Here is a 13,002-nt window from a genome sequence, read left to right as displayed (position 1 = left end):
TCCAGGTTGTGGTACATTGTTATGGTAGCCAGGGGACACTAACAAGGTACCATCCAGTTTCACACTTTTCCTGTCCTCATCACCAGAGAAGATGTGATCCCTTTCAGCTTCCCTGATGAAATTTCTGTCTTTTCCAGTGAGCAAAAATATATATAATTTGAGAATTTCCTAGAATACATCCCTTCCCTGGAATTTTCTGCAGTTCCTAAATGATATTTTTAATTAAGGGGTGTGTATAGTCATACTAGAAAATGCATTCTCCTGTGTATGATCTTTCTTAAAAATTTTCATTATTTTGTGCATATTTTCACAGATTTTGTGCATTTACCCATATAGGAGACTCCTGTACTTTGCAAATTATGTCAAAGTATTTTGGGTAGTGTACTACCTATGGTGATAAAGGCAATTTTGCTAGTAGTTGTCTCTGTTTTGCATGGTAGCAGGGTTGTATAGCTTCTGAGGACTGCCACTGCTGCACCTGGATTATCTCTCAGATGCAATAGTTTTTTGTGCTTTTTGACCCCTTGCAGTATCCAGTGGGTATGGTTGCAAGCCCATGTCTCTTGCTGATTGTAGCTGGTAAGGAATACTCCACTGGACACTATCACTTTTCTTGCTGTTCTAACTCAACATTTTCCACCTGTTGCAATTGGCCCTCATCTCTCTGCTGAGTACAAGAGTCCTTAGAATTTTTGTTAATCTTCTGTCATCTGCTTCTCTGCCAGGATCTTTTGTCTTTCCTGCTGCTCTGCAAATTTAAACAGCCACTTTTGAGAGGCCAGCCCTCTTCCACCAGGCACGGCAGGCAGGCACTGGTGTCCCTCACCAAGAAAGTAATTCCCACGTTGTGCTGTGATCATTGTTAGTGATAAAGGCAGCGCAGTGGGTGCTAGGATGGGCATAGACTGCCTTTCCTATCCTGTGCTTTGCCTTTTATTTAGAAGTGTCCCCAAACTACTACTGAGAATAGAATTTTATGGAATTTGGTGAATTAGACTTTTTCTTTATAACTTAATGGACAGTTATTGCCTTTACCCTGTTAGGAAGAATCCCATACAGATAAAGTTATTAAAGATAGTGAAGAAAGGGGAGCTAAGTGACGAGACAGGAGGGTGGAGCATCCAGAACCTAGGTTAACTTTGAGCAGAAGGTGGTCATTCTTTTGAAAGATGACATACTCCTGTACTTACACATCACACAGGCACATGAGCTGTGGAGAGCACCTGGGTTCAAATCTGACTCAGTATTTTATGAGCAAGGTGTCTATTGACACAATGTTTAATAGGTCCTAATCTATGAAATGTAAATAATAATGACCTTCACCTGACTGTGCTGTTGGAAGGCTATTGCAAATAAGATGGTCATGTGACTGATACATACATGTATATGCATGTATGATGCATGCAACAGCATCTAAATATGAAAAAAATTAACTGAAAGTGCTAAGGCAGACAAAAGGTCCTGCACATGGTGAACACTTATGAATGTATTGTTGTTAATGAGAAGTGTATACATGGAAAAATTACAGTAAAAGGCTGCCTTCTTATTCCTTTTTTCTTTATGAAATAGAGAATAGAGGTTTAGTTAACTATCAAACCTAGTAAGACTTGAATAAATTAAAAACCGTGTTTACTTTAATTGCTTAAAAATGAAATCAAATTTTCCTCTACTTGGACAAATTCTACTCCACAGTTTGTTGATAAGCCATTCCACATATACAATGCCCCACCATTGTATCTAACATGGCATCTTCATATTATAATTTTAGATAACTTCTTGAATATAAATTTTGTGGAACTTTTTTTACTCCTATAAAGTTTCAATACATTCCTCACATTCTTTCCCACGTACCTATCAAAATCCACCTAAGCTATGTGCTCAAGAGTTCAGAAAGAATTGAATTTTCCTCCTGAATATCCTGTGCTGGACACTGTAGTTGAAATTAGTGTCTGCTTTCACCGCACAGTGTAAGCTCATAAACCTCTGTCCAACAAAGAGGCTGTGGGACAAAGGGAGGAGTGTGCAGTTCTTGTAAATTTTAGAGAGAAGATTTGACTTTATTTTTGTCTCAGGAATAACAATATTGGTGATTCATAAAGGTAGAAAATCATCAAAAGTGTCTGTTATAAATGTGGAGAATTGTTTAAGTGATGTTTGTAGATGAGAGAGGATTGTTTTCTATTGAAGCCCCCATGGTGTGCCAAGCATTTTAGCAGTTATTTCCCCCAGAAATTCTCTCAGCTGATGGGATTTATGTGTTTGATGCACAACCACAGCCGTAGGTTTAAGAATTTCTTCAGAGGTAAGTTAGTTTCTCAACTTGTTATTTGAAATCTTGTCCAAACTCCCATTCAAAGTCTCCATAGTGAGTAAAAGCCACTGTAAGCTGAGATTGTAGGAAGAAACAATGAATAGATTGTCTATAGAGGAGGAGGCAAAGTGAAATAAAGTAGATAGGATCTTAATATGCACAGGAACCACCCTCAGGCCCAAGGAGCCAAAGGGAGCAAACTGAGTTACAGAGTCCAGTGACCCTTGTCAGAAGGGTCACCCAGACTAAAACTATAAAACAGAGGATGCAGCCATTGCCTTGAGACACCCATCTAGGCGAGGACTGTGGTGGCCTCTTTGACTTCTCTTTCCTTCCATTCTCTGTCTGTGTTCAGTCAGGTGACACAGTTCGTAGGTGCCAGCCCTCCAGGGATACAAAGCAGGACAGGGAAGAATGGGTCTCAGGTGCAAAAAAAGAAGGACAGTCCCGACCCTTTCACTCTCAGTGGAAATAAATAAATAACCACATTAAAATCCATAAAAAGTTAGTTATTAAACGTAACTAATATTGGCACAACTTATAAAAATGAAAGTGTGCAGCAAAATCAAGACTATGAATTTTGTGATAGACCTGATAATCTATTTGGGTCACACACTTATTTGACATTATGAGTTTTGGGAGTTTCATAGATTTTCCTGAGTATTTTCATTTAGTGCACATTCAGAACCAATATTTAAAAGACTGTGGCTTTCATCAGTAGCAACACCACTAACAACAGGTGTTGGCGAGGATGCGGGGGAAAAAGGAACCCTCTTACACTGTTGATGGGAATGTAGACTAGTACAATCACTCTGGAAAAAAATTTGGGGGCTACTTAAAAAGCTAGACATCGATCTACCATTTGATCCAGCAATACCACTCTTGGGGATATACCCAAAAGACTGTTACTCCAGAGGCACCTGCGCATCCATGTTTATTGCGGCACTATTCACAATAGCCAAGTTATGGAAACAGCCAAGATGCCCCAGCACTGACGAATGGATTAAGAAAATGTGGTATCTATACACAATGGAATTTTATGCAGCCATGAAGAAGAACGAAATGTTATCATTCGCTGGTAAATGGATGGAATTGGAGAACATCATTCTGAGTGAGGTTAGCCTGGCCCAAAAGACCAAAAATCGTATGTTCTCCCTCATATGTGGACATTAGATCAAGGGCAAACACAACAAGGGGATTGGACTATGAGCACATGATAAAAGCGAGAGCACACAAGGGAGGGGTGAGGATAGGTAAGACACCTAAAAAACTAGCTAGCATTTGTTGCCCTTAACGCAGAGAAACTAAAGCAGATACCTTAAAAGCAACTGAGGCCAATAGGAAAAGGGGACCAGGAACTAGAGAAAAGGTTAGATCAAAAAGAATTAACCTAGAAGGTAACACCCACGCACAGGAAATTAATGTGAGTCAACTCCCTGTATAGCTATCCTAATGTCAACCAGCAAAAACCCTTGTTCCTTCCTATTATGGCTTATACTCTGTCTTCAACAAAATTAGAGATAAGGGCAAAATAGTTTCTGCTAGGTATTGAGGGGGCAGAGTGGGTGGTAAGGGAAGGGGTGGGGGCAGGGGGGAGAAATGACCCAAGCCTTGTATGCACATATGAATAATAAAACAATAAAAAAAATTAAAAAAAAACAAATTAGCTGGAAAAAAAAGACTGTGGCTTTAATTCATTGAGTTTCTAAGCAAGGAAACAGGTTAATCATTACATTTGAAATATTTTGTAATTTCTAAGTACAGATTAATATACTGAAAAGGAGGGGTAGGGGAAAGGCTGCAAAAAAAATACCCCCTTTGAATTTATAGACTACTTTTAAAAATAAATGAGAGTTGGTTCTTCCCTGTTTCTTCAGAACTGGTTTTTAGATTGGTCTATCTTAGTTGAAACATATAACATTTCTTTCTGAGAATCCAGAACACTCTATGATTTCTGCATGTGTCTACTGCATATATATCTTTGGGAAAATAATGTTTAGAAATTATTTGGCCAGGTGTGGTGGGGCACACCCATAACACCAACTATGCAGGAGTCAGAGGTAGGAGAATCATAGTCTGAGGCCCTGGGCAAAAGTGTAAGATCCTATCTGAAAAATGACTAAAACAAAGAGAGCTAGGGGAGTGGGGGGTGTCATGACTCAAATGATAGGGCACCTGCCTAGCCTTTGCATGCAGGGCCCTGAGTTCAAACTCCAGTCTCACTAAAATATATATAATATATATATATTTTTATGTATATATAAATAATATATATAATATATATATTTTTATGTATATATAAATAATATGTATAATATATATGGAGAAAGAAAAAGTATTTAGAGGAATAGAATATTTATTTAGGGAAATAAAATTGTAGAGATATGGAGAGAAAAGAATAGCCTAAAGATGTTCCATGTCACTTGGGTGTGAAGTGGTGGTCTGTCTGCTGTTGGTAGCTCCTCTGTCTCAAGGATCTGACACAGTTATATACATGGCTCTCCTAAGGAGATGTTCAGGATTGCTCAGGACACTTGGGGGACTTTTCAGGCCATTGTTGAACAGGAAAGTGACATCTCACAACTTGCCAAGAGTCAAGATCCTTGTCTTTTTTTCAACTGCTCCTGTCATTGTGCTATTTTGACATGCTGAGGTTGATTTTTATGTAAATTGCATTTCTCAAATGTACTTTATTTTTCAAAGTGAAGTATCACTGGTGGCCTCTTTTGTTCTGAAGACTTCATTCTCATTCAGGGCTTAACTCAGACAATGGAAGTCATCCTAAGTGAGGAGCAGGCAAAGAGAAAGATATCTGCTCTTGGCTCCATAACCATGTACTGTCCTCTGGGGTCCTCCCCAAAGATTTTTCTTTCTTTTGCCAGCCCCATGGAGGTATAATTGAGAAATATAAATTGTATACACTTTAGGGGTATAATTTGATGTTTTGGTATGTGTGTGCATTGTGAAATGATCACTAATTAAAATATCCAGCACCTCTCTCCCTCCCTCCCTCCGTCCCTTCTTTCCTTCCTTCCTTTGTTCTTCTTCAAGTATACAATAATGTATCATTGACTATAGTCACCATGCTGTAATTCAATCTCCAGAATTTATTAATCTTACTTATCTTCAACTTTGTACCTTTGGAATGGATCTCTCAATTCACCTTTCACCTGTGCCCTGGCAATCTCCATCCCACGTGTTACATTTATGTGTGTGACTATTTTAAGATTTCACGTATGTGAGATTGTGCAGCACTTTTCTTTCTAAGTCTGGTTTATTTCACTTAGCATAATGACCTCCCAGGCTCATTCATGTCACAAATGGAGGGGTTCCTTCTTTTTTTAAAATTTAATTTCATTGTGTGTATAGTATTTTTGAATTGATATTTTATCAGTTAATTACATAGGAATATTGATGCTAGAAAGAAAACAGAAATCCAGAAAAATAAAATAATTGCTTTCAGTGAGAATTCTTGAATACTGAGTTTAAAATTTAGAAACAAAATGTACGTATATACTCCATATGTGTATATTTACAAAATCAGAGAACAGGTCCTCTCTGAGGGGGTGGTACCAATGGGAAGGGGGAGGATGTGGTGAAAAGGTGTAGGAGAGTGAATATGGTGCAAATACTGTGTACACATGTATGTAAATGGAAAAATGAGACCTGTTGAAACTATTCCAGGAATGGGAGGGGATAAAGAAGTATGATGGAGGGGGTAAATTCAAGTATGATATATTTGATATATTTTAAGATCTTTTGTAAATGCCACAATGTATCTCTAGCACAAAAATAAAATATATATATGAACTTTGTGTGTGAATATATACACACAAAGTGTGTGTGTAGATTATATATTTTGCTTGCTACTTTTAAATATAATTATGTACTTTTTGATCCAACTTTCTGGGCTTCCATGTAAACAGGCTTATACAATAGGCTTCTTTCACTTAGCATCCTTTTTTTTGAGGTAAATCCATAATATAGCATGTATTAAAAACTTATTTTCATTGATGAATAATATTCCATTCTATGGAATATTGGAATTCAATTTTGTTAATGGACTTTTGGCTAATATGAATAATCCTGCTATGAAATTTGTAAAGTGTTTTTAATATTATTATTTACCTTGGTTGCATACATGGGGGGAATTGTTGAGTCATATGGTAACTCTATACATAGCTTTTTAGTAAACGTTAAAAATGTTTTCTAAAGTAGTTGTAGCTGGCAGAGTGGCTCAATGGTAGAGCACCTGACTATCAAGCTTGAGGACTTAAGTTCAAACACCAACACTGACAAAAAAAAAAAGAAAGGAAAAGGAGAAAAGAAACTATTATCTAAAGTACTTGAACATTTTATATTCCCACCAGCAGTATGCAAGAGCTACAATTTGTTGAAATCCTTATCTTTAATTTTAGAAGATTGAAACTTGACTCTTGCTTTCATTCTTTGTAAAAATCATCTCAAAATGAATCAAATATAAGATTCGAAACTCTGAGATTACTACAAGAAACATTGGGGAATACTTCACTACATTCGTATAGCAAACATTTTTTTTGGATATGACTCCAAAAACAACAGAAACAAACGAGATTCTTTCAAACTAAGAAGCTTCTGCTGAAGAAAGAAAACAATAAACAGAGAGGAGAATGAGAAATTTTTTTTGTAAACTATTCATCTAACAAAGGATTAATATCCAGAATATATTGGGAATTTATAAAACTCAACAAAACATCCCAGTTAAAAATGGGTGATGGAAATGAGTAGTGATTTCTCAAAAGAAGACCTTTGTGGCTAACATTTTAAACAATTTTCTTTGTTTGCTTGTTTTTGTGGCACAATGTCTGACTGTGCAGCCAGGTTGGCCTGGAACTTGAGACTCTCATGCCTCCCTATTGCTGGAATTATAGATGTGCTCTACTATGCTTGGCTTTAACAAGCTTTTTAAATAATTCCTTTGATTTTTACTGTCATGAAACATTATTGATTAGATACTTAAAACATTGTAAACATGATCCATTATAAGTTGAACTAAATGCCCAATTGATTTGAGTTGTAATAAAATTGCTTAATTATAGACTTAGAGCAGATATCTGTTAAAATAGTCAAGATGGTAGATGAGGAAAAAAATAAAGACAGTTTTGGTTTTATGCTATAAACAACGAGAAGCTGTTGAAAGTGGAATGGTATGATATGAATTATTTTTTTCAAGATATGACTTCCATAAACAGAACAAATCAGGTAGTAGGAATATGAACAAGAATTGAGAGAACTGTTAAAGGTTTTTGTGGTGTTCAGAGATAATGGCAGTTCGGACTAGGTTTGTGGCAGTAAAAATGAAGGAAATTGGGTTAAGTCTGAAAACCTTTTTCAGATAAAGCCAACAAGATTCACTAATGTGAAGTCAAAGCGTAGAAGTTAAAATAGGTTGTCCATCCTATAGTTTATGAGTAAAGGATAAGATTTCAGCTGTCTGCTTTCATAATTCATACTCTTCACACAATCCTATGTTACTTCAGGTGCACGACTTGATCCTGTTTCTCACTTCAATTTAATTTGTTAAGTGTGATAGTGTTTATGAGACTGTTATGATAAGACTGAAATAATTCCTGCACAGTCCTGTGCTATATGTATAAGCTCCAGAGAGTTCCAATGGAGGACACTGTAGTGAATAAATGGTAGAGATATTCAGGTAAATCTATTGATAAACCTGAAAATATAAAAGAAGTCACATTCTTGGAAAATCAACTGGATGTGAAGGTTGAAATAGCATCCAAACATATTCTACACAAATGTTTACAGGATGTCCTGCAAGTCCATTGGACTCAAAAAGAAAATAAAAAAACCCTGAGACTTTATTTCCTGTATTTTGAACTGAAATAGTTAAGAGCTGTGTAATAAAGCTAAGAGGAAAACTCTAATATCTTTGGAAAAGCTAATTGTTCTTTATATATGTTTGTCATACCATGTTTGACAATTTTAACTTGTGCCCATGTAAATATGATCATCAGCCATGTGTACAGAAAGTGCAAATGGCTTCCTGATGGAGACTATCTAAGTTTACATTTGTGTTCCTGGCTGAGAACTTCATGAGTTCATCTTGATGCTTTAAGAATACTTTATTTGAAGCCATATAGTAGATTCTCATTTGCATATCATCTAGATTGATTTCATTACACATAGACATTAATGATTAAAATTTATATTAATATTTATATCACACTTTTCACTTAAAAATATTTATACATTACATTTTGTTATATCAATAAAAATGTCACAGGAATGGCTATATTTTCCTTTAAATCCATAGTGTGATTAAAATCAAGTTTTCCCTTGCTCAAAGTAGAAAATTAAATTGTGGTTAAATGTGAAATTCTTCTTCTATGGATGCATTTTGTCCATTGAGAATAAATAAATTGAAAATGAAAGAGAAGCTTTTCAAGTATTTTGGAAGTGATGGTGGTCATGAAAAACTCTATGACCTCGAGAAAGGAAGTTTGACAGGTTTGAGATGAGGGCTCCCTACACCTACTCACTGCATCAATCTTTTCCCTTGACTTATAAGATGCTGCTAATAGATGTGCCTATTTTTATTTTCTATTAGTGTATGTAGATTGTACATAGTAATGGGTTTCATTGTGATATTTCCAAATACACATATATTGTACTTTGATCATAATCATCTCCTCTATTACTTCTTCTTGTTCCCCCACCAAATATATTTTATTAGATTATACCATTTATTTTAATTGCATTTCTCTCCTTTTTGAATTATAGAAAGATACCATTAATTTATGATATTTCATAAATAGCCAAATATTCAAAAAATTTTCCTGAATATTTGAATTGTTAGGTTTTTCTGTAAGAAATGTAAAGCTCAACTAAGAATTAATATGACAAAAATGTGAGAAATTGAGGCCTGAATCTGAGGCTGGTCAGCTGTGCAATAGTGTTATTCACACGTTTCACATGTACCTTCTTATGCAAGGACTAAGATAGCATCAACTTGTAACCTACTTGGTTAAGCTTATTCTTAGGTGCATATTGTTTTGAGGCTGTGGTGAATGGGATAGGTTTCCTAATTTCTTTCTCAGCAAGTTCATTGATGGCATAGATGAAAAGTACTGATTTTAGTATGTTGATTTGTATCCTGCTACTTTGTTGAAAGTGTTTATCAGGTCTGGTAGTTTTCTGGTGTAGTCTTTCAGGTCTTTTAAGTATATAATCATGTCATCTGCAAATAGGGATAATTTGACTTCTTCCTTTCCCACTTGTATCTCTTTTACTTCTTTCTCTGGCTAAGAATTCAAGCACTACTTTGAATAAGAGCACAGAGAGTGGACACCCTTGTCTCATTCATGACTTTAGGAGAAATATTTGCCATTTTTCCCTATTTAGAAAAATGTCTACAGGTTTTCCATTATATAGTCTTGATTATGTTGAGGTATCGGCCTTCTTCAATGTTTTTATCCTGAAGGAATGTTGGATTCAGTCAAAGGCCTTTTCTATATTTATTGAGATGAACATGTGATTTTTGTCCCTGATTCTATTTATGTGCTATATTGTGTTTGTTGATTTGCATGTGTTGAACCATGTTTACATCCATGGAATGAATTTTACCTAACCCTGATGTGATCTTTTTTAATATGTTGTTGAATTATGTTTGGAAGTATTTTATTAAGAATTTTAGGCATATATGTATACACACACATATAGTGGAGTGTTAGCTATAAAGAAGAATGAAATTATGCTGTTTGCAAAAAAAAAAGGATGGATAAGCAAGATAAGCCAACCTCAGAAAGACAAATATCATGTTTTCATTCATATGGAGAATCTGGGCCTAAAAGAAGTAATAGTATTACATACTTGTGAAGTGGGGACTGTTTGGGGGAGCAGCAGGTGGGAGAAGAGGGAAAGGGGACAGTGACACAGGGAAAATGTTATAGAAGTACCTTATGTGCATATTTGAAATGGCACAATGAAATCAGCTAAACACTGTTAAAAAAGGAGGGTGGAGGAGCGTGGGTGGTTAACGAAGAATAGTATGGATGGTGTGAATTTGATCAAAGTGAAACTGGAGTTTTGAACCCCAGGCCCAAACCTCTGGCTTCCTCGTGCCAGGTCTGGGCACTTACCTCTATATGCCAAGTAAAGATACAGTAATGTTGAAGTGCAGAGAAAGGTGATTTATTGCACTGCCCGGGAAACACCATGGGAAGAGTCAAAGGAAACACTCAGTCCACCTTCAGCCATTTTTGGGAAACAGACATGAGCTTTAGCTTTCAATAGACAAATAATTAGTGCAGGGGACAAAAAGTATGTGTAATTAAACAGTCCCAGCCACAGATGTGGGCTGGTGTCCATTATCTCAGTTCTGATTCTCTGAGGGTTCCAGAGAAGTTTTTATCGCTGTCATCACTTGAGGGGAGCATCTGGTCCCTAAGACATGATTGCTCCTCCTCTAGGGTACCACGTCATCATCATAGTTAACTGTCCACATTTGGAGGGGTGGTCTGTCCTGCAAGACTCTGTTGTTCCTTAAGGGTAGTTTCAGTCCCTTGTCACAAAGATGCTATAAATCATTTCTGTCCTTCCTTGAGTCTAAGGTGGCTGCAGGAGAGAATGGCTCAGAGCAAGGGACAACAGGTACAAAATGGAGAGAAAAATGCCATGCTTTTCTTCTGCTTTTAGTTAATTTTTGGGCCCAAGGGAGGATCAGTACTTTTCAGCAAAAACAATTTAAGCAACTCTTACAAAAGTACATTACATTCACCCTACAGATATCATAATGAACCTCTTTTGTACAATTAATGTTAATAAAAATTTTAAAAGAATTTTTGCTTCTATGTTCACCAAGGAAATTGGAGAAGTCATGTTGCATTTATTTTTCATATATCTGATGATTTTGTGTTGAAACTGAAACATCAGTTGCGATGGATATCTCTTTGTTTTATTTATTTGTTTATTTTTTGTTGGAGGCTTTTTAGGGGAAAGTCTTCTCTTGGGCTCGCAATCCTTAGCATCACTCAAAGCAGACAGGAGAAACAATGACAAGTCAAAACTGCCTGAGATATTTAGATGTAGTATGAAAACAGCTGGAAACATCAGTTGCATGCCCACAAAGGTTTGAAAGGAAAGAAATTTAAATATTACAAGTTTAAAAATTGTTAGTGCTTGGGATATTAATAATTAAGTACTGAGAGGGAGGAGGGGAGAAAGGAGAATGACAGAGGAATCAAAATAGAAAACAGAGGAAAAGAAAATGTGGTGGCGGGGTAAGAAAAACTAGAATGATGGGGACAGAGCAGGTTAATACCAGCACACCAGAAGACAGACTGGTCCAAAAAGAAAAAGGGAAAATTGAGGAAAAGCACAAAACAACAAGTACAACAACTCAACTACAGGTGCCACTATAAAAAATAAAATACATACCAGTCAACAATTTTTCCTTGTGAAGGGGAAACAGGGCAGACTTCTCCCGTCCCCTGGTCTTTTCAATTTCCTTTGCGAGAGGTCAGATTTTTGTTTGTTTGCTTTTCCTCTTTGAATTTGTAAGAACTTATAGTGATGAGCTCTGACCTGCCTTCCCTGCTTGTTGAATTCACCTCAGTGTTTACCAGTAAGTAGCCTGGTGATTCAGGGAATGTAGGCGCCACCCTCAAATACTTCCTGGTTGGTAAGCAGAGAACCCCTCAAGTTGGCTGTCTCTGCCTGTAACAGTTTGCTAAAGGAAATAGATTCTGAAGCAGTGGCTGTGTAAATGGAGGTTTGGATCCAAGGCCCAAACTCCTGAGATTCCATATGCTAAGTCTGGTCCACCCACCCCTAAACGCCAAATGAAGAGGCATGGTGAAGGCAGAGAAAGATCTATTACACGGCTCGGAACATGCCATGGGAGAGACAGAGTAAGCACTCAGCTCATCGTCAGCCAGCTACAGGGTACAGACATGAGTTACATGTTTCAACAAACAAAGAACTGGGAGCAGGGGACAAAAATTATACATAGTTAACAGTTCAGTCACAGGTGAGGTCTGGTTGGTCATTATCTCAGTCCTTGTTCTGGGAGAGGTTCCAGAGTTGTTATCTGGAGCCGGGCAGGTGGTCCATCCAAAGGAAGGTTTACTGTTGGGTGTGGTTTCTGTCCCTTGCCATGAGATGTTCTCTCTCTGTTCTGAAATCCAAGGTGATTGCAAAGTAACTGCAAAGAGAATGGGTTAGAGCAAAGGCAGATACAAAATGGAGGCAGGGATGCCAAGCTTCTGCTTTTAGTTAATTTGTGGCTCAAGTAAGGAGCCAGTGCTTTTTAGCAAAAGCAGTTTAAGGACCTCTTACACTCTTGTCTATCAATCTCAGTGGCCTTCTGGAAGGGTGCAAAGCAGTCAGGACAATGCCATTTGCACTGGTTGGGCAGTGAGATTAATTGGTCCTGACTACCTTAGCCTCACAATTCTCTATCTTAGCACAGACAACTTCTGTCTTTACTCTTGCCAGAATTCAGTTTGTGTTGCATTTCCAGCTCTGCTACCACCTCTGTGGGCTATTGTTTTGGTGACTTTAGTCTGACTTTGCAGCCAAGCTCCTGTTGGCACTTCCCCTGCCAGGTACAGTCTGTTGGTAAATCTGAAGCTAAGTCCTTTGCACTTAAGCAGTGGAGAAAAGAGTCTTCAGGGTTTGAATATACATCTGGATTC

Source organism: Castor canadensis, chromosome 8, assembly GCF_047511655.1.
Source record: "Castor canadensis chromosome 8, mCasCan1.hap1v2, whole genome shotgun sequence".
NCBI lineage: Eukaryota > Metazoa > Chordata > Mammalia > Rodentia > Castoridae > Castor > Castor canadensis.
The sequence above is the reverse complement of the archived record's forward strand: the minus strand, read 5'-3'. Positions refer to the sequence as shown.